At 46.9% G+C, this 19,624-nt stretch overlaps 1 protein-coding gene across 3 annotated transcripts in view; it reads left to right on the forward strand.

Annotated features, from left to right (window-relative positions):
- The window catches only part of LOC147430169 (OTU-like cysteine protease family protein), a 62,441-nt gene that overhangs the window by 10,374 nt on the left and 32,443 nt on the right, over positions 1-19,624 (forward strand). The gene's annotated exons all lie outside the window — the stretch shown is intronic.

A 19,624-nucleotide genomic window follows, 5' to 3' on the forward strand; every position in this document is an offset into this window, starting at 1 on the left:
GAAGGGAAAAAACTCCAAGGGAGCTCGCATGAGATGATAATGTCGCCTATGGAAGAGGCTTAATGAAGATATCAGCAAGGTTATTTGACATTGGAATATACTCTAGTCAAATAGAGCCATCCTTGGTCTTCTCACAAACAAATTGGCAGCGTATCTCTATATGCTTCGTCCAGGCATGAAACACCGGGTTCCTCGCAATGGCTATAGAAGAGTACATTGTGGTCATCTGTTGGGGAAATCCAATCTCCGAAAGTAGCCTCCGGAACTATACTTACTCACATATAGCATTGCAAACAGCCTTGTATTCTGCCTCTGTGGAAGATAAGGCAACTGTTCGCTGTTTCTTACTGCTCCATGAAACTCTGAGCCAAGTCGACCGCCGTCCATTTGGATCTCCATCGCAATCTGAATCACTCCATTCTCGTAGAATGATCTTGGAGTTTGTACCTCCAGCTGCATAGTGAAGCCTAATGACTTGGTTGCCTTTAAATACCGTAGAGTCTGAAGAGCCTGCTCCAAATGTGACTTGGCGGGTCTTTGCATGAAAGAACTGAGAAGTCACACCGAGAAACTGCCATCAAACCGGTTGTTACGAACTCAAATAAGAGAACTGACCAGTTTTCGATACTTGGTAGCATCTACTACATTTGAGGGGTCATACTGTGACAACTTTTGATTGGGATCCATAGGAGTTGAGATAGGTTTACACTCGGTCATACCAAATGCTTCCTGAGAGAGAAAGATACCTCCCTCTAGTTGCCATATCTTCAATCCAAGAAAGTAGTGAAGCAAGCTGAGATCTATCATCTCAAACTCCGTAGCCAAGGTCTCCATAGTATTGCAGATGTGCTCAACATGGATACGTGTAATCACAAGATCATCCACGTAGAGGATAACGAGAGTCACCAATCCTCCCTCACTGTAAATGTACAAATCTTGGTTTGCAAAAGAACGTCGAAAGGATTGTCGCAGAAAGAAAGAGTCTATCTTTTGGTACCATGCTTGAGGGGCTTGCTTCAGGCCATAGAGAGCCTTTAGCAACCCACAAACCATGTCTTTGAAATCTGGATCCTCGAACCTTGGAGGTTGGTCCACATACACCTCCTCCTCTAAGTCACCGTTGAGAAAAGCCGAAACTAAATCCATTTGAAAAATGGGCCACCCGAAAAAGGCAGCAAGGGCAAAAACTGTCCGAATGGTCACCATTCTCGCAATTGGTGCAAAGGTTTGGTCATAGTCCGCACCCTGTCTCTGAGCGAAGCCCTTGGCAATGAGTCATGCCTTGTGCTTGTCCAAAGAGCCATCAGATTTGTACTTGGTCGTGTAGACCCATTTGACACCAATCATCTCCCGCTTGGCAGGCCGCGAAACCAACTTCCAAGTGTTACTCTTCTTGATGGAATCTAGTTCTTTTTGCATGGCCAACTTCTGTGAAAGCACCTCGTGAACTGTCAGAGGATCTCTGTCCTTGATCTCTGTCAACATCGAAGCATAGTTATCTCTAACAAACTCCCATCTACCTCAACAAACCGAAGTCGTTGAGAGCGTTGTGTCGTACTGGAAAATCTTAAGTCGCTGCATTTTGCAAGTTCTCCAACAGCCGCTTCAGTAACTTGTCTGACTTGCTCCTTGGAGGAGGAGCTATTGGTACATTTGGCTCTACCTCTGCAATATGGTGAGAATGACTGTCATCTGCATCATCTCCAATGAGTGCATCCTCCTTCGTAGCCTGAGGGACAGGAACAGGAGAAGAGGGTTCATCAACCTCAACAGGCAAATCAGAATCTGGGTCTCTAAGTATCGGCAAATCTGGGGTCGTCGTGGAAGACTTGGGAGTGGAAGCCTTCTTTGAAGAAAGAAACTCGTCGAAGGTGACATCACAGCTAAGTACAACATCCTTCTTGACTGATCGTAAAATCGATATCCTTCAGAAAGAGTATTGTATCCGACAAAAAACATTCTCTTGGATTTGAGGTCAAAATTTCCCCTTTGCTCCTTCGGTACATGGACGTATGTATCGCTCCCAAATATTTGAAAATGAGAGACATTGGCGATTCTACCAAAGTAAGCCTTGAACGGGGTCCTCCCTGGAACTGAAGAGGTTGGAGATCCGTTTATGGTATGAATTGCAGTCGCAACTTCCTCCACCCATAAAGACTTTGGCAGGGCTTGATGCTCAAGCATTGTCCGTGCCATCTCAACCATTGTCCTATTTTTCCGCTACACAACTCCATTCTCTGAAGGCAATCTGGTATTCGCAAGCTCTCGCTTGATGCCATTTTCCGCACAAACTGAATGAATGCTTTGGAGGCAAACTCCCCACCTTTGTCCCCTTGAGCCTTGTGCACGTAGGGACTCAAGGCGGAGGAGAAGTGGAGCGCTAGAGAGAGGGAATGAGATCACTCGAGAGAGATCGATGGTGCAAGAGAGAGAGAGGCCGCATACACAAACACTAGAGAGACGGTGTGCCCAAACGTTGGGAGTTGTGGTCATCGATACAACATGCCAAAAGTACAAGGGAAGGGGGGGGGGGACTGCATATATAGTGCAATAGGCAAATTGCCCTACCTAGTATAAAAACCCCATGATCCTGAAAATGACCAATAAATGCTAATAAATATGTAAACTCACTAAAAGTGACTTGGGACACATATTTAGTAGCAGATATGGAGAACATTTGAGACTCTGACCCCGGGAAACCCTAGGAATAGGTGTCTCGTCTCATGCCAGCTTAGCGGGTGGGCAACATTGTGGAGTGCATCACCGAGAAAAGGTACGTCTACTTCAAATATGGTCAAGCACAACCACAAAACTCACTCCCTAATGTGCACTTGGGAGAAACTGGAGCCACCACCGGACATGAATCTGAACTCGTAACGCCTTTAGGGGGAGTAGACAGGGCTGAGGCTATTGGTGATGGACATGGGCCTCTTCAGGTTTGATTGTACCTCATCACAGACATTAGGGGGCCACTCCGCAACTTGTGGGGGGCAAGCCAACCCCCCTGTTTGTCTTTTTACCTTCCTTTCACAGGTTCAGAAGTTTGGACAGAGGAGGCAGTTGATACAGTGGTTCGATGAGCGAGTGGATGATCTTTTCTTGAGAGAATTTCCTTCATGCACATGCGCATTGGAATGGGTGATAGTGAGGATTGTTTTTGTCTATCGATGGTGCTCTATACAGTATACTCCTACTGGTTCACCTTTGCCTCCATACTTACGAGTATGGGGGCAAAAGGAGGTTTTCCGTGTACTATCTTGAAGACAGGTCATGCTACGCACTTGGTACACTGAGATTTTAGATTTCCAGGGCAGACGTGTCCCACTGTTGTCCCCAGATGCTCTAGCTTTTGACCATTTTGCCTCTATGAAGAGGCAATGTCACTAGCTTGACAGTTTGCATTATGCTTAGAGGTTGATGCATGCTCAAATATTGCAGAGGACAGTTGGCTCTTGTTTCTTATGCACATTTCATGATGGATTACATGGTTTCTATGCATATTGGTTGTGGTGCATTCATGAGTCATAGGCCTTTTGGATGCAGGCTATGTTACGCATGTTGTGGCATAGTACTCGGTGAATATGCAGAGTATGCATCGTACAGGATGGTTAACAGTGGTTCAATGAATACATATTGTGGTTTCTTCTTGGTTATGAGCCTTATAGGCTCTGCCCCTTATGGAGGCAGTCTCGGAGAGACCTTCCTACATGTTTGGAGATGTATGCTTTTGGGGTGGTTCAAAGTTCTTGTGATGCTTGTTTATGCTATGGATACACATGCCATGACTTGGAACGCCAATGGGTTGCAAAAATCTAGATTGAGAGGGTTTAGAAGGATGCTTTTGAGAGGGACTTGTTGGCGAGGTGGATGTTTTGCTCATTCACTAACATAAAATTGCTGCCACCTTTTGGGAATATCATGAAAGCTGGCTCTCGGACTTTTTCGGAACCAGCAAGTGGACACTTGTCTCGTAGTTGTGGTGTATGCATTTTGGCTGGTGTACCCTTGCTTGCTTCAGTGAAACACCATGGCACTTTGGTGGCGGACATACATTGGCACTTTGGTGGCGGACAGAGCAATGTATGCTGCGATTCAGTTTAATGAGACTTTGGTGGGATTCCTTTCGGTCTATCTGTTACGCCCTGAGACATCACGATGGGCGTCGAAGCTATGTCCGGCCAAGTGCGAACGTGGCTCTGTGGTTAGGGCAATTATCTTATAAATAGGTCCTTGGGCTCAATCGTGAGTCATCTGGTTTGATCACCACACTTGGACTGTAGGCCCTTGGCAGCTCTACCGGGCTTGGTGGAATGGGACACCAGTCCTTGTGGTAGAGCTTGTGAGTGAGCCTGCATTGGTTCTATGGCTAGGAGATGAGTTTGATGTCTGCTTTCTACACTCGTCTATGTTAGTCCCACGCTGGATCCATCCTACACGCATGACATGACATGAGCCATACGCACACATAGACGAGTGTAGTGAGTGGACATCAAACTCACGTCCTAGCTATAGAGCCATTACGGGCTCACCCTTTAGCGTGGGAGCTTGCAGCCAACAGGCAAGCCTCTACCACAAGGACTGGTGTCCCATACCACCAAGCCCACACTTATACGGGTGTGCGGATAGAGCTGCCAAGGGCCTAGAGTCCAATTGTGGTGATCACACAAGATGGCTCTCGAATGAACCCAAGGACCTATTTATAGGATCCACAACCACTCTAATCATAGGGCCACGTTCACACTTGGCTGGACATAGCTCAGGCACCCATAGTGATGTTTTGGGCACGCAACACTTCCCCCCTCATTTTCAATTGTTATCCTCAACAATATCCTCAGTTATAAAACTGGGGAAATGACTCTTCGACTATCTTACTGATTCCCAAGTAGTACTTGACTCGGGTCAAACACTTGATCAAATACTTGGGGTAAGAAGCCTTTTGAGACCGTTTGAGCCTTCGATCAAGAACTGATTCCGATTCCAATGGAATGTAACTAGTGGTATCCTCCAAACGCGGGACTTCCTCAAAGGAACAAGTTTGTGCAGCTTGTCTCAACCACTCCTTCAAGCGGCTAACGTGGAACACGGGATGGAGAGTAATATAGGGTGGATCCAGTTTGTAGGAGAAATCACTTGTGACCGGTGGAGGGATGTCAGGATGTCAGCAAAAGACTTCCTCTGCTTCCCTGTCATAGTGTGGGTGTGTATTTTGGGGGGGGGGGGGGGGGGGGGGGGGGGGGGGGATCGGGAGCTACCCGCCAAAGGGGGGTCCCCCCTCAACCCCCTTGGGGATTACTGCCTTACCCTAAAGCCCTAGAGGGTGCTGAAACAGAAAACAGAAAAACGCAGCTGGCGGGAGGGCAGCAGATGCGCGAGGGGGGAAGGGCAGTAGAAGAGCGAGGCTGGCGGATGGCAGCAGACGAGAGAGAGAGAGAGAGAGAGAGAGAGAGAGAGAGAGAGAGAGAGAGAGAGAGAGAGAGAGAGAGAGAGAGAGAGAGAGAGAGAGAGAGATGAAATGTTATATTAACGTCTTCAAAAGGCCATAATGACCTATGAGACTCGAAAGTTACAAAGTGGTGGATCTGATACAAAGTCAGAGTAGCAAAATAACCTAACAACAATACAAAACAAAGATATATACTATGGGGTCCTAAGTTGGTCGATTTGAGCCAAGCAAAAAACTAAGCAAAAAATGGGCGGCTTGTTGGGATAGTTGAATCACAAGAGATCTAGCATCGGTCGTTGGCGAATCTCATCAATTTCCTCCATGGTTAGTAGTCTGACCGGGCGTCGTGCATGCCTGGCCAGCATGCTCCGAATTTTCTGTCGTAGCCTCCGTCGATGCTGTGTAGTTCTTCGCAGTCGTGGGCGCCTGGATTTCCCCAGTTCAATCGCTCGGTCAATCAGTGTGCCTCTGGTGTGAGACGAGGGGGAGCTCTGCTGTGGGAGTGGCTCTTGCGGTTGTCCCGTGTCTGCTCTTGAAGAAGTCTGTGATCCGTCTTTGAGACTGGCTAGCCTCGCCATTCATCAGGCTATCTCTGTGTGTGCGTAGCTCGAGCAAGAACAAACCCAGACATCTCTGATCTTCGTATCCCATGACTCTTGAGAGTGGTCCAAAACCCTCTCTGAACAAGCAATGGAAGCGGCCTCGTATCTCGTAGTAGACGGGGCAGCGACATGTGTAGTGTAGCTGTGTCTCAGGTTCCATGTTACACAAGAGGCATGTCCTGTCCTCTGCTGGTACTCCGCTGTATCTCCCTGTCTCAATCTGCAACTGGTGAGAAGATGTGCGTAACTGGCCAATAGCACATCGTATCCCATGAGACAAGTGGGTATCCATGTATCTGGGTCTTGCCACAAAACCATCTTCCGTAAGCTGGAGAAGGTGGTCTTCATGCCCAATTCCTGTGCTGGTTGTATCCATGTCCTCCTGGTGTCTTGCTGGGTCAGGTCTTGGCGTATGAGCTTGGTGATCTCTGACTGTGTAAGAGTGAGAGATGGTGCATCCAATGAGTAATGGAATGGTGGCAGCTGGTCTATGCTGAACCCATGTGCATGAAACCATGATGTCATCTCCCCATACTAGCATGTTGTATCTCCTTGTATGGCTAACTGTCGAGAGGATTCAAGTGCTATGCGAGCATATCTGTCTCTAGGAAGTTCCCATGTGTGGTTTATGAAGGAGACTGATCTGGTGAGCGCCTCCACCACAAGTGGGGGGGCCGCTAGCTCTGCTTGGATAATGGCCCGTGGTACTAATGCCTTGGCTCTAATGAGCCGCGAGATCATAGAGAGGAGAGGTTTCTCCATGTTCCCCCATCCGTCTGAGCGACCCGGCCTCCCGTGGTGATCCAATGAAGGTCCCCATATCTCAGTTCCATAGAGCAATGCTGAAGCCACCAAGGTGTCAAAGAGCCAGAGCTTCGTCCGGGGCTCTTGAAACTGAACCTGCGAACACATCCTCTCCAATCTACCCAATGCTGCGTGGGCTCAAGTAAGTATGGTCTCTGCTGCTCTTCTGAGTGAGAATGTAGGTCCGCTAAAAACCACTCCAAGGTAAGTGTAAGTGTCTGTGTACTCCACAGTCTCCTGGCCGTATGTGAATGTAGGCGCCGACCTCCTGATCCACTGTGGGGTGGTATTAAACACCATAACCTTGGTTTTACCCAGGTTGACAGACAAACCACTTTCGTGGGCAAACGTATGCAAAGCATCTAATTGACGTTGCATTCCCTCTGGGGATTCGGAGATCAACACTATGTCATCAGCATATAACAAAAGTGGAATCCATGTCCCTGCCAGCTGAGCACCTTTATCCCCATCGCTGTCAATGTAGTAAGAAACCTCATCCACATACATACCGAAAAGAGTGGGAGAGAGCGGGCAGCCCTGCTTCACCCCAATGGTGGAGTGAACCGGTGTAGAAAGTCCCTCCGGGGTGCGTACATGTCCTACTACTGATCTGTACAATGCCATGATCCCCCAAATGAGTTCTGTGGGTACTCCCATTTCCTGTAATCTGCGCATCAGTCTAGCTCTGGGTACTGTGTCGAAAGCTTTGCGGAAGTCCACAAAGCTACAATAGATCCGTCTCCCATGAGATCTGCCTTCCTCGATGATGGCCCTGAGTGTTAGGATATGGTCAAGAGTAGAGAAGCCTCTCCTGAATCCTGCCTGCCCAGTTGCACGTATTCCTTCCCTCTCTGCCCATCTACTCAGCTGTTGCTCAAGAATGGATGCATACAACCGTGCCAGTGTGTGCCCAATCATAATGGTGCGATAATTCCCAGGCTCCATGGGGTCTCCTGATTTGAAGATAGGTACGATCGTAGATAGGCTCCAAGTGTCCGGTAGGCCCTCACACATGGCATGGTTAAACATAATTGCTAGAAGCTCTGCTAGTAGGTCTTTGGCATGCATGAAATGCTCAGCGACTAGGCCCTCATGATCATATGCTCTCCCAGTCTTCATCCTGTCAATAGCTTTCTTCACCATCTTAGTGGTGAAAAAGACACATGTGTATGGGCATGGGTCGGGGGGGTTGAGGAGGGGCGGCTGTCCAGGTACTGTGTACAAAGATGATGCGTACTGACCCCAGGTCTCTGTGGAGGAAATAGCGGGGGGGGGGACTGCTCATGAAAGAGCTGCCACGCCTCACGCGAGTCCTGACTCAAGAATAGCTGATATAGATCCTGCTCGAGTCGAGCCAAAAAAGCCCTCTTCTTCCGCCGCACCAGGCGTCGGAAGTCCATCTGTGACTGTCTGTGAGTGACGTTCCCCAACACACCTCCCTCTGAAGTCTGGTTCTAGTCTTGCGGCACTCCTCATCGTACCAACTGTTCTAAGGCATACTCCCAGATCGGCGGCTCTGCTCAGGCTGGGTGTGTGGGTATGCTTCTGCTACTGCCTCATGTAATGTCTGTGTCAGTATAGTAGTTAGCTCCTCCAGAGGTCGCCCCAGGTCCTCAGTGCATAGGCGTCTATAGATTCCGTCCATGTATACAGAGTCAGTCTCCCGTGTGAATGTGTAGCGAGTAGGGGTTGCTACTCGTGGCCTGTGTGCTACATTGAACTGGAAGGAGATGGTCATCGACACCAGAGCATGATCCACTGCCACCCCGACCGGTCTGGGCCCAACTGTGAGATCTTGGATACTGGAGATGAGATTCGGCTGTGCCATGACATAGTCCACTGTGCTGGCTCCATGTCTGTGTGGGAAGCATGTAAAACCTCCCGCAGTAGGAAATCTCTGTAGGCCGTTCAAGATGGCCAATCCATGTGCAGTGCCTATGTCTATCCGGTGTCGCCCATACTCAGTGTATTCCACATTGTGTGATAGTCTGGAAAGGCCCGTCTCTACAACATCTAGCTCTCTTAGCATCTCCTCTGAAGTATCATAAAACACTGCCTGGTGGTGGGCAGTCCTAGCATTGAAGTCCCCTAGGATGATAATGTCACCTTCCCTAGAGAACTCCCATATGTCATCATCCAAAATGGAGAAAGGGGACTCTCCTCTGGGTGATGCATAAACTGATGTACTCGGGGGAAAGTAGCAAATAGCTAGAGAGGTATCTGCCTGTCTCTGCTTTCAGTCTCACCCACATGTGCCTAGCCTGCTCGTCCCTGCGGGCTATATGTATCAGTGGCTGCAGATCCTCTCTAAATAACACTGCCACTCCCCCTGAGCCCCGCCCTCTGTGCTCTGAGCGTGTCTCCTGTCTGTAGGCTGTCTCCCATCTGTATCCACTGATGTGGGGCATGGATTGCCCGGGGGCGTGGTGTGTCTCAGAGTAAAAGATGATGTCTCTTCCAATAAAGCTATCCTCAAAAGCACCCACATCAAGACGCATAGATCCATTGCAGTTCCAGGCAGCTACTTTGAGTGTGGTCCCATAAGTCTCGCACCGTCATGTGGAGCGTCGCTCTAGTATTACCACTTTTCCGTCTCGGTAAAAAGCGATCTTGCCTTTTTCCCTTGCCGCTCTAATCTCCGGCATTACTTCTTGCATATGAGCGATCTGCGAGAGGGTGAGATCATCCCCAAGAAAGATGCCAGTCTCTTTAAGAGTTGGTCTTTTCTTCAAGAATGACTTCTTTGCTTCCATAGAGGGAAAACGGAGGATGAGTGCTCTTTCTTTTGAGGTTTCTCCACTGCTTCCATTTTTCTTTATGTTGCCCACTCTCCATGCCCTTGTGTGCGTCGACTCATGAATCCCCATCAAGGCTGTGAGTTCTTTTACTTCTTCGTCCACATTGCCTTTGTCTTTAAGACCGCAGATTCTCACATGTAAAGCGCGCACCCTTCTCCTCTGCTCCTCCTCTAGTGTCTGATTAATGATGTTGTTGGGTGTGGATGTGGGCGTTATCTCCTTGTCTTTTCCTTTCTTGGCCACCTTGATCCATTTTTCGGCTTCGTCCGTCTTCTGTTGAGTTTTGGTAAGAACATCCACCAAAGAAGTCGTCATTTCTTTGTGCTTCTCTTCTCCCTCTTTGATGGCCCGTACTTGCTCCTTGATCGTGTTGATTTCTTCGATTACCGAGGGTTGCAGTTCGCCCTCTTCCAGTGTGTTTCTTGATTGTGCTTCGGCGAGATCTTTCTTGAGTGACGCGATCTCTTCCTCTTGGGTCATCACTCGGTCTTCTAGCGTGCTTATCTTGCTCTCTTGGATCAGCACGCGTCCTTCGAGCATGTTTATTGTGCCCCAAAGATTGCGGTTCATCTTGGTAATGGTCTCCGTCATTTCCTCTTTGCACTTTTGAATGGCATCCTCTAGAGGGTCGGCTTTATCGTTCATATTTCTCATGCTTGATCGCCGTCCGCCAAGGAGTCAGTAAACGTGTGCACCCCCCCTAGCGACGGGCGCGGTAGCTGAGTGAGTGGGGTAGGGTGGGACGGTATGGCAAGGGAGGGGGAGTGATAAAGACGACAAAGAAAAGGAGGGGGGGTGGGGGGGGGAGTACTAAAAGGAAGGGGGAATAAAACGATATACTGATATAATAACGTCTTCACACGGCCAAATTGACCTATGAGACCAGACTAAGACAACCTAGCGTGTTTGAAACCATGTCAAAAAAAATAAAAAATAAAAAATAAAATATATAAAGAAAAAAAGAAAAAAAATTTATTAAAAAAATATTAAAAAAAAAGAAAAAGAGAGAGAGAGAGAGAGATGAAATGAATGAAATGTAATATTAACGTCTTCAAAAAGCCAAAATGACCTATGAGACCAAAAGGTTACATGTGGTGAATCTAATACCAGGTCTGGGTACAAAAAGTACAAAGAACTGAAAAGAAAATAGTGGGTAGGGGTGGGGTGAAAGCTGATTCAAAGGGAAGACAAAGGGTGAGCTGATACAGTGGAGCTCTCTAACAGTCGAGGCATGATATACATATACATCAGTATCCGGGACAGCTCCTATGTCGCGCCAGTATGGTATGGATCCTCTGTGGCAGTTTGCGTTGATATCGAGAGGGCCCTCTCATCCGTGGGCGACGGGACTGCCCCAACTCTATCGCCTGGTGAAGCAGTATGCCTCTGGTACCTCTGGTGTTGTTATGCTGTGGGGGCCAAATAGACAGCACTTTGGCTATCACATCCCAAGACAGGGTACTAGAAGGCATACCAAGCTCTTTGACAAGTCTGCCCAACCATATGGCCTCTTTAGAAGCCTCAGTGGCTGAAATATATTCAGCCTCAATAGTACTCAATGCCACAATTTTCTGTAGTGGTGAACACCAAGAGACAGCACCACCAGCACTAGCAAACACATAGCCACTAGTGGACTTCCTGGTATCCAAGTCACTTGCCATATCTGCATCACAATAGCCCTGCAACTTCAAGTCACTTTTGCCATAGCATATACACCTAGATTGTGTACCTGACAAGTATCTTAGAATGCATTTCACAGCTTCCCAATGTGCTTTGCCGGGATTGGACATGTATCTACTAACAACTCCCACCGCATGGGCAATGTCAGGACGAGTGGCAACCATAGCATACATAAGAGAACCACAAGCTGATGCATAAGGGATTCCCTTCATAGCATTCACTGCCACGTCATCCTTTGGGCAATCGGCTTTGCTAAGTTTTGTGTGTGGAGGTAAAGGTACTCCAAGTGACTTAGCTTCAGCCATGTTAAACCTGTCAAGTACTTTAGCAATGTACTTTTCTTCAGATAAGAAGAGCAATTTCAGCTTTCTATCTCTCTCGATTCTCATGTCCAAGATGTGCTCAGCATCACCTAAATCCTTCATTGCAAAAGCTGAATTCAGCTGACGTTTAAGAGCATCAATGGTAGACTTATGCTTCCTAGCAATCAACATATCATCTACATAGAGCACAAGGATTATAGGACTTCCATCATTATCCTTCTTTGTATACAAATAATGGTCTGAATGGCTTCGTTTAAAGCCTTGAGACAGCATAAAAGTATCAAACTTTTTGTACCACTGACGTGATGACTGCCTCAAACCATACAGTGCCCTTCTTAGTTTGCATACAAGTTCCTTTCTATCAGGAACTACAAAACCCTCAGGTTGCTTCATGTAGATATCTTCATCAATGTCAGAAGAAAAGCTGTTTTTACATCCATTTGATTCAATTCTAAGTCAAGCACTGCAGCGAGAGCAAAAAGGACACGCAATGTCGTAAGCTTTACAACAGGAGAAAAGATCTCTTGAAAGTCAATCCCCTCTTTCTGTGCATACCCTTTGGGAACTAACCTTGCTTTATACTTGGGCTTTCCATCAACACATTTGACCTTGTAAACCCATTTGTTAGGAAGAGCCTTTCTTCCTTTAGGCAATGGCACAAGATCCCAAGTATTGTTTGCATGCAAAGATTTGATTTCCTCTTGCATCGCAAGCTCCCACTTACTGCTTAACTCACATGATTTTGCCTCTTTATATGTAAGAGGCTCTCCCTCATCTGTCAACATAACATGATGCAGAGAGGGGTCAAAGCGCTATATCAACCTTCTGACACGAGTAGACCTGCGTACCCAATGATCTACATTCTTAGGCACAGGTTCTACATCAGGAAGCAACTCATTTTCAGCATGCTCATGCTTCTGAAAATCATTTTCAGCCATGACAGGTGGCTGTCCATCCTCATTTGGAGCATCTAAATCATGTCCTACCTCTTCTGGCTCAAGGTGAACCGGCTGATTATCAATTTCAGCTTGCGGTAATGCATCCCGAGGCTCTTTTTCAACATCAATAGGTGGCAAGAGAGGCTGAAATTTGATCGATTTCTTGTCAATTTCAGAAGATGTAGCAATTTTCAGCAATTTAGCCTCATTGAACACTACATCTCGGTTGCGTACAACCCTCTTAAACTGAGGCAACCATATCCTGTAGCCCATTTCACCCTCTTCCCCATAACCTAGGAAGAGTCCTTGGATGGACTTGGCATCTAGCTTTGTCCTCAAGTCATTACGAACATGGATAAAAGCCTCGCAACCAAACACTCTCAAATGATCATAAGAGGCAGGTTTGCCAGACCAAACCTCCTCTGGAATGTCATTTTTCAGCGTACTGTTAGGAGAGCGATTGCATACATGAACTGCAGTTTTCAAAGCCTCTCCCCAAAACCCATGAGGGAGATTAGCCGTGGACAACATACAACGCACTCTCTCACATAAAGTACGGTTATACCTCTCAGCCACACCATTAGAAGATAGATTATAAGGGACTGTCAACTCCCTTTTAATCCCATATTCTTCGCAATAACGCTGAAATTCAGCAGACGTGTACTTCCCCTCATTGTCAGATCTCAGACATTTAAGCTTACTACCCTTTTGCGTGGTCACAAAAGCATGAAACCTCTTAAATGCATTAAATGTCTCACTCTTATTCTTTAACAAATATGCGGAGCCTTTCCTAGTGCAATCATCAATGAATGTAACAAAGTATGATGCACCACCAAAAGACTTAACAGGCATTGCACATACATCGGAGTGAATTAAATCAAGAGCATTAGCTTTGCGCGAGACACCAGAATAATAAGAAGACTTCTTTTGTTTACCATACAAACAGTCGTTACAAAAATCTAACTTGGTGCCCTTTACATCAACCCTCTTCAAAGAGGAGAGCACATTAAGTCCCTTCTTTTACATCAACCCTCTTCAAAGAGGAGAGCACATCAAGTCCCTTCTGGCTCATATGGCCAAGTCTTTTGTGGCACAACTCCAAATGAGAAGCAACTTCAGCCACTGCAAGAAACTTGCCAGGCAAAGCTTTGCCATGTAAATAGTACAATGTACCACTCTTGCATCCCTTGACAATGAGCATTGATCCCTTAAGCAACTTCCATGAACCCCCAGCAAAAATGGTTGTATAACCGTGTGCATCCATCTGGCCAACAGGCAATAGACTCTTCTTGATGCCTGGTACATACCTTACATCTTTAAGCATAAGCTCTTGGCCATTGTTTAATGCCAAGCGCACAATGCCCATTCCTTCAATGTCACAAGCATGGTTATGCCCAAGGTAAACCTTGCCATACTTGCCTGCATGATAAGAAGCAAAACACTCCACAGATGGAGTCACATGAAATGAGGCACCCGAGTCTACTATCCAAGACTGTGTAAGGCCATCATTTGCACTTAGCAATGCATCAATGACATCTCTACGTGAGATAAGCATGTCTTTTGCATTTGCTACAACAAAATCTGAGGGGCATGAAGCTGCAACCAAGATCTCCTCACTGTCGAATAACTCTGTGATAACCACACTAGAGGATACGTTGACAGTCTCTGAATCCTTGGAGGAGGTAGCTGCTGATTTTTCCCCTTTCTTATCCTCTGTCTTCTTCTTCTCCTATGATTCCTTCTTTCTTTCCTGCTCTTTCTTGAAATACCTGCAATCTGGCTTCTTATGGCCTTTTCTGCCACACTGGTAACAAGTCACATCCTTATCCCTAGACTTGCTTTTGCTCCTGTTTTGAGTCTTGGTACCTGTATTTTGCTTATGACTTCTACCTCTCGCATTGTAAGCAGAACTGCCACCTTCCCCACCACTAGACTTGCGTCTAATTTCCTCATTTAAGATGGAGCCTCGCACTCCATCATATGTGAGGTCGGGGCTATTACTCAAAGAAACCACAAGCGTTTCCCAAGAGTCTGGCAAAGTCATCAACAAAAATATGGCTTTCAACTTGTCATCAAAAGGTTGAAGCCCAGTATCCTGTAGAGCTGACTCATAATACTGGTGAAAGCACTTAAGTGCTCAGAAGCCGACTTGGCTTCATCAAGCATCATGTTCACCAGTTTGCGCATCAAATGCACCTGATTCACAGGGGTGGCATTCTCATAAGTGGCCTTCAACTTATCCCAAATTGCATGTGCACTGTCCAAGCCTTTATGTCCACCAGAATGTCATCGGTCACAGCCATTTTGATATAGGCCTTTGCCCTCTTGTTGAGCTTGGCCCAATCCTCATTAGGCATATCCTCAGGCTTTACAGCCAAAAGGGCGTCCTCACAATCCTTGAGGAACAAAATCCCCTGCATCCTGTCTTGCCATAGGTCGAAACCTGTACCGTCAAATCGCTTGATTTCCATCAAGCTCTTGGCATCAGACGACGAGGAAGTAGAGGCCATTTGCACGGATAAAAATGCAACAGAAAGTGTCTACACAAAATCTGAAAATTTCTAGTGATCACAATGTACCGCACGTTGCATACAATGTGCTGAAAATTTGAGCAATTAACAAGTATCCCCAATGCGTACTTGCATAAACCCACAAAAGGCGTACATAAACCTCAATTTGTGTACATAAAAACAGTCCAATTCTGAATTTTTTGCAAATTTACTGTTTTGGCGCATCAATTTGCATCAAATGGACCTGTTTTGAGTGGGAAAAGCAAGGGGCATTCACGGGAATCGATTTAGAACACCTGCGTTTTGCTTTTTTGACCTGTAATTTTCTGGTTTTTACCTGTTTTGACCTAATTTGAGCTTGTTTCAGGCTGCTTTGGGAACCCTAATCACCCTACGTGACACCGGAAGCAAGGGGCTTCGCGATGAAAGCGGAAATTTGACGCGAGAGAAGCCTTTCGCCTGCTGTCTAGCCACCTGTGCAAAGCTTCTGAAACCCTAATCTGGCTCTGATACCAATTGTTGAGCGCGCGGCGGTGTGTGCAAGTGAAAGAGCACGCGAGGAAGTGCAGTGTGTGTGCAGAGAGGGGTGGCGAAAGCCAGCAGGAGAGGAAGCGCTAGCAGAACGATCAGGGAGAGAGAGAGGGCTCACGTTTTTGGGGAAAACTCAATAGATGAGTTTTGGGTTTTCCCACTTTTATTATAAGTGACCTTTAAAAAACGTGTCCAGGTTCAATATTGTCCAGGTTCATATTGAACCTGGACAAAGTATAAAAATGTACAAAAAGGGGTTATTTAGGCCTTTAACCCAACAAGAAAGTCATCTTTGTACCTAGCTCATGTGTAGGTTGTATCCATGTCCTCTTCGTATCCAATTGAATTAAGTCCTGTCTGATGAGCCTGGTGATCTTTGCCCTTGTGAGGGGGATGGAGGGTGTATCCAGAGAGTACTTAAATGGGGGTAGCTGGTCCATACTAAAGCCATGTAACTGAAACCAAGGTGCCATCTCTGCATACCAACATGATCTATCTCCCTGCAAAGCTAGCTGTCTTGAAGACTCTAGTGCTAATCGAGCATATCTGTCTCTAGGGAGAGCCCAAGTGCTATGCATAAATGAAATTGATCGAGTGAGTGCCTCCACTACCAATGGAGGAGCAGCGAGCTCCGTCCTAACAATGTCATGTGGTACTGAGGCCTTGGCCCTAATCATCCGAGAAATCATAGACACCAATGGCTTCTCCATACATCTCCATCCATCAGTACTGCCAGCTCTGCTATGATGATCAACTGAGGGGCCCCATATCTCCACTCCGTGGCCGAAGTGACCAAAGTGTCAAAGAGCGAAAGCTTTGTCCGAGGTTCCTGGAACTGAACCTGCGAACATATCCTCCAAGTCTCCCCAATGCTGCATAGGCTCTGGTCAATCACGTATCTGTTGCATGCCTCAGGGAAAATATTGGACCACTGAAAACCGCCCCAAGATAAGTGTATGTATGTGCATACTCCACAGTCTCTCGACCATATGTAAAAGTGGGAGCGGACCTTCTTACCCACTGCGCCGTGGTGGTAAACACCATTACCTTGGTCTTACCAAGGTTCATAGACAATCCACTGTCCCGTGCAAATACATGCAGTGCATCCAAATGACGTTGCATCCCTTCTGGAGAATCGGAGATCAGCACAATATCATCAGCATATAATAGCAACGGAATCCATGTCCCTACAAGCTGAGAACCTCTATCACCCTCTGTATGTACATAATCTGAAAACTCATCTACATATATCCCAAAGAGAGTCGGAGATAGGGGACAACCCTGCTTCACCCCAATGGTGGAGTGAACCATGCCCTAAGTAGTGCGTACCCGTCCTACCATTGTCCTGTATAAAGCTAAGGTCCCCTAGATCAGCTCTATGGGCACCCCCATGTCTTGCAATCTGCGTATAAGTCTGGCTCGTGGCATTGTATCAAAGGCTTTGCGGAAATCCACAAAGCTACAATATATCCTCTTGCCATGGTGTCTACCCTCCTGAATAATGGTTCTGAGTGTCAAAATCTGGTCAAGAGTGGAGAAACCTCTTGTAAACCCTACCTGTCTTGCTGCCCGTATGCCCTCTCTCTTTGCCCATCCACTTAACTCATGCTCAAGAATTGATGCATAGCCTAGCCAGAGTGTGAGCAACCATGATGGTTCGGTAATTCTCGGGAAGCATAAGATCTCCCGACTTGAAGATAGGCACAATAGTGGACATACTCCAAGTCTTAGGGAAACCCTCATACGTGGCTCTATTAAACATCATAGCAAGAGGCTCTGCAAGCATATCTTTGGCATGGATAAAGTGCTCTACTACCAGACCATCATGATCCTGTACTCTTCCTGTCTTCATCTTGTCAATGGCTTTCCTTACCCTCTAAGCAGTAAAGAAAGTACATGTTTCTGGGCATGCCTCTGGAGGGTCAGGCAAAGGTGGCTGCCCCGATGCTGTATAGAGAGATGTAGCATATTTCCCCATGTCTCTGTGGAAGTGATGGCTGGCGGTGGAGAGTGCTCATTGAAAAGCCTCCATGCCTCACTAGAGTCTTGGCTCATAAACAACTGATACAGATCACGCTCTAATTGAGATAGGTAAGCCCTCTTCTTTCGTCCGACTAGGCGGCGGAAGATAATACGCGACTGTCTGTGTAGTAGTACCCATGAGCACCTCTCTCTGTAAGCTAATCCTCGTCTCTCTACACTCCTCATTCTACCAACTGTTCTGAGGCATGCTTCCAGATCGTCTGCGTGTAGGCTGGCTGTGGGGATATGCCTTTGATGCTGCATCATGTAGCGTCTCTGTCAGAATCTGGGTGAGCTCATCTAGTGGTCATCTTGGCTCCTGAGTGCATAGCTGCTTATATATCTCATCAGTGTACACGTGATCCTTGTGAAGGTATACCGAGTATGTGTGGAGGCCTCTCCCAATGGAGCTGTGTTGAACTGGAACGATAGAGTGAAAGACAAGAGAGCATGATCGACTGCTACCCCAACCGGTCTAGTTCCCACCACGAAATCCTGAAAGGAAGAAATGAGTCCTGGCGGAGCCATAACATAATCCACTGTACTAGCGCCATGCCGATGTGGTAAGCATGTAAAACCACAAGCTGCAAGGAATCTCTATAGGCCATTCAAAATGGCCAATCCATGTTCAGTCCCCATATCAATCAAGTAAGTATCTGTCATACTTAGTGTGTTCCTCATCCTGTGATAATCTAGACAGGCCCATTTCTGAAATATCAAGCTCCCGCATCAACTCCTCTAAGGTATCATAGAATATTGTCTGGTGGTGGGTAGTCCTAGCATTGAAATCCCCCAAGATAATAATGTCACCGTCTCTAGAAAACCCCATATATCATCATCTAAAATAGAGAAGGGGGATTGTCCTCTAGGTGATGCATATACTGACGTACTAGGAGGAAAATAGCAAATAGCGATGTAGAGATATCTTCCTGTCTCTGCCTTCAGTCTCACCCACATGTACCTCGCATGCTCATCCCTCCGAGCTATATGTATCAGAGACTGTAGCTCCTCCCTGAATAAGACTGCCACGCCTCTTGAACCTCGTCCTCTGCGCTTTGATTGAGTCTCCTGTCTGCAAGTTGTCTCCCATCTGTATCCGCTCACATGGGGCATGGACTGCCCCAGGGCTTGATGCGTCTGAGAGTAGAAAATGATGTGTCTCAAAGGCCCCTACAACAATGCGCAAAGATCCATTACAATTCCATGTAGCCACTCTGAGTGTGGTCCCACAGGTCTCGTGCCGTAATGCGTGGCGCTTCTCCAGAATAACCACTCGTCCATCCCTGTAGAAGGCCACTTTCCCCTTCTCTCGAGCTGTCATTATCTCGGGCATAACTTCTTTCATATGAGCAAGTTGTGTGAGTGTGAGGTCATCTCCAAGGAATATGCCTGTTTTTCTTTAGTGTAGGACGCTTCTTCAAGAAGTCCTTCTTTGCCTCCATGGATGGGAAGCGCATGATTAGAGCTCTTTTTTTTGAAGTCTCCCCATTTCCTTGTGTCTTCTTCCCTACCCTCCATGCCTTTTTATAAGTAGCTTCACTACCCATCATGTGGAGAAGTTCTTTGACTTCCCCTTCCACATCATCTCGGTCTTTTAGACCGGTTATTCGTATGTGCAAAGCTCTAGTCTTCCTTCGCTGCTCTTCTTCTAAAGTCATGTTGATGATTGTAGGAGTGGGGATAGACGTGGTTTCTTTCCCTTTCCCTTTCTTAGCGACTTCTATCCATTTCTCGGCCTCATCCGCCTTCTTTTGTGTCTTCGTGATTACATCCACCCACGAAGACGTCTTCGCTCCATTCTGTTTCTCTTCCTCTTTGATCATCCGTACTTGCTCCTTGATGAGCTTGATTTCCTCTATCACCGAGGGCTAGAATTCGCCTTCCTCTAGTCCATTGCATGCTCTATCGGCAAGCTCTCGCTTGAGGGCTGAGACCTCTTCTTTGAGAGCTTGTGAATCCGCCTTAAGTGCTCG

The sequence above is a fragment of the Adiantum capillus-veneris genome, chromosome 22 (assembly GCF_014529385.1).
Source record: "Adiantum capillus-veneris isolate H3 chromosome 22, ASM1452938v2, whole genome shotgun sequence".
NCBI classification, from domain to species: Eukaryota; Viridiplantae; Streptophyta; class Polypodiopsida; order Polypodiales; family Pteridaceae; genus Adiantum; species Adiantum capillus-veneris.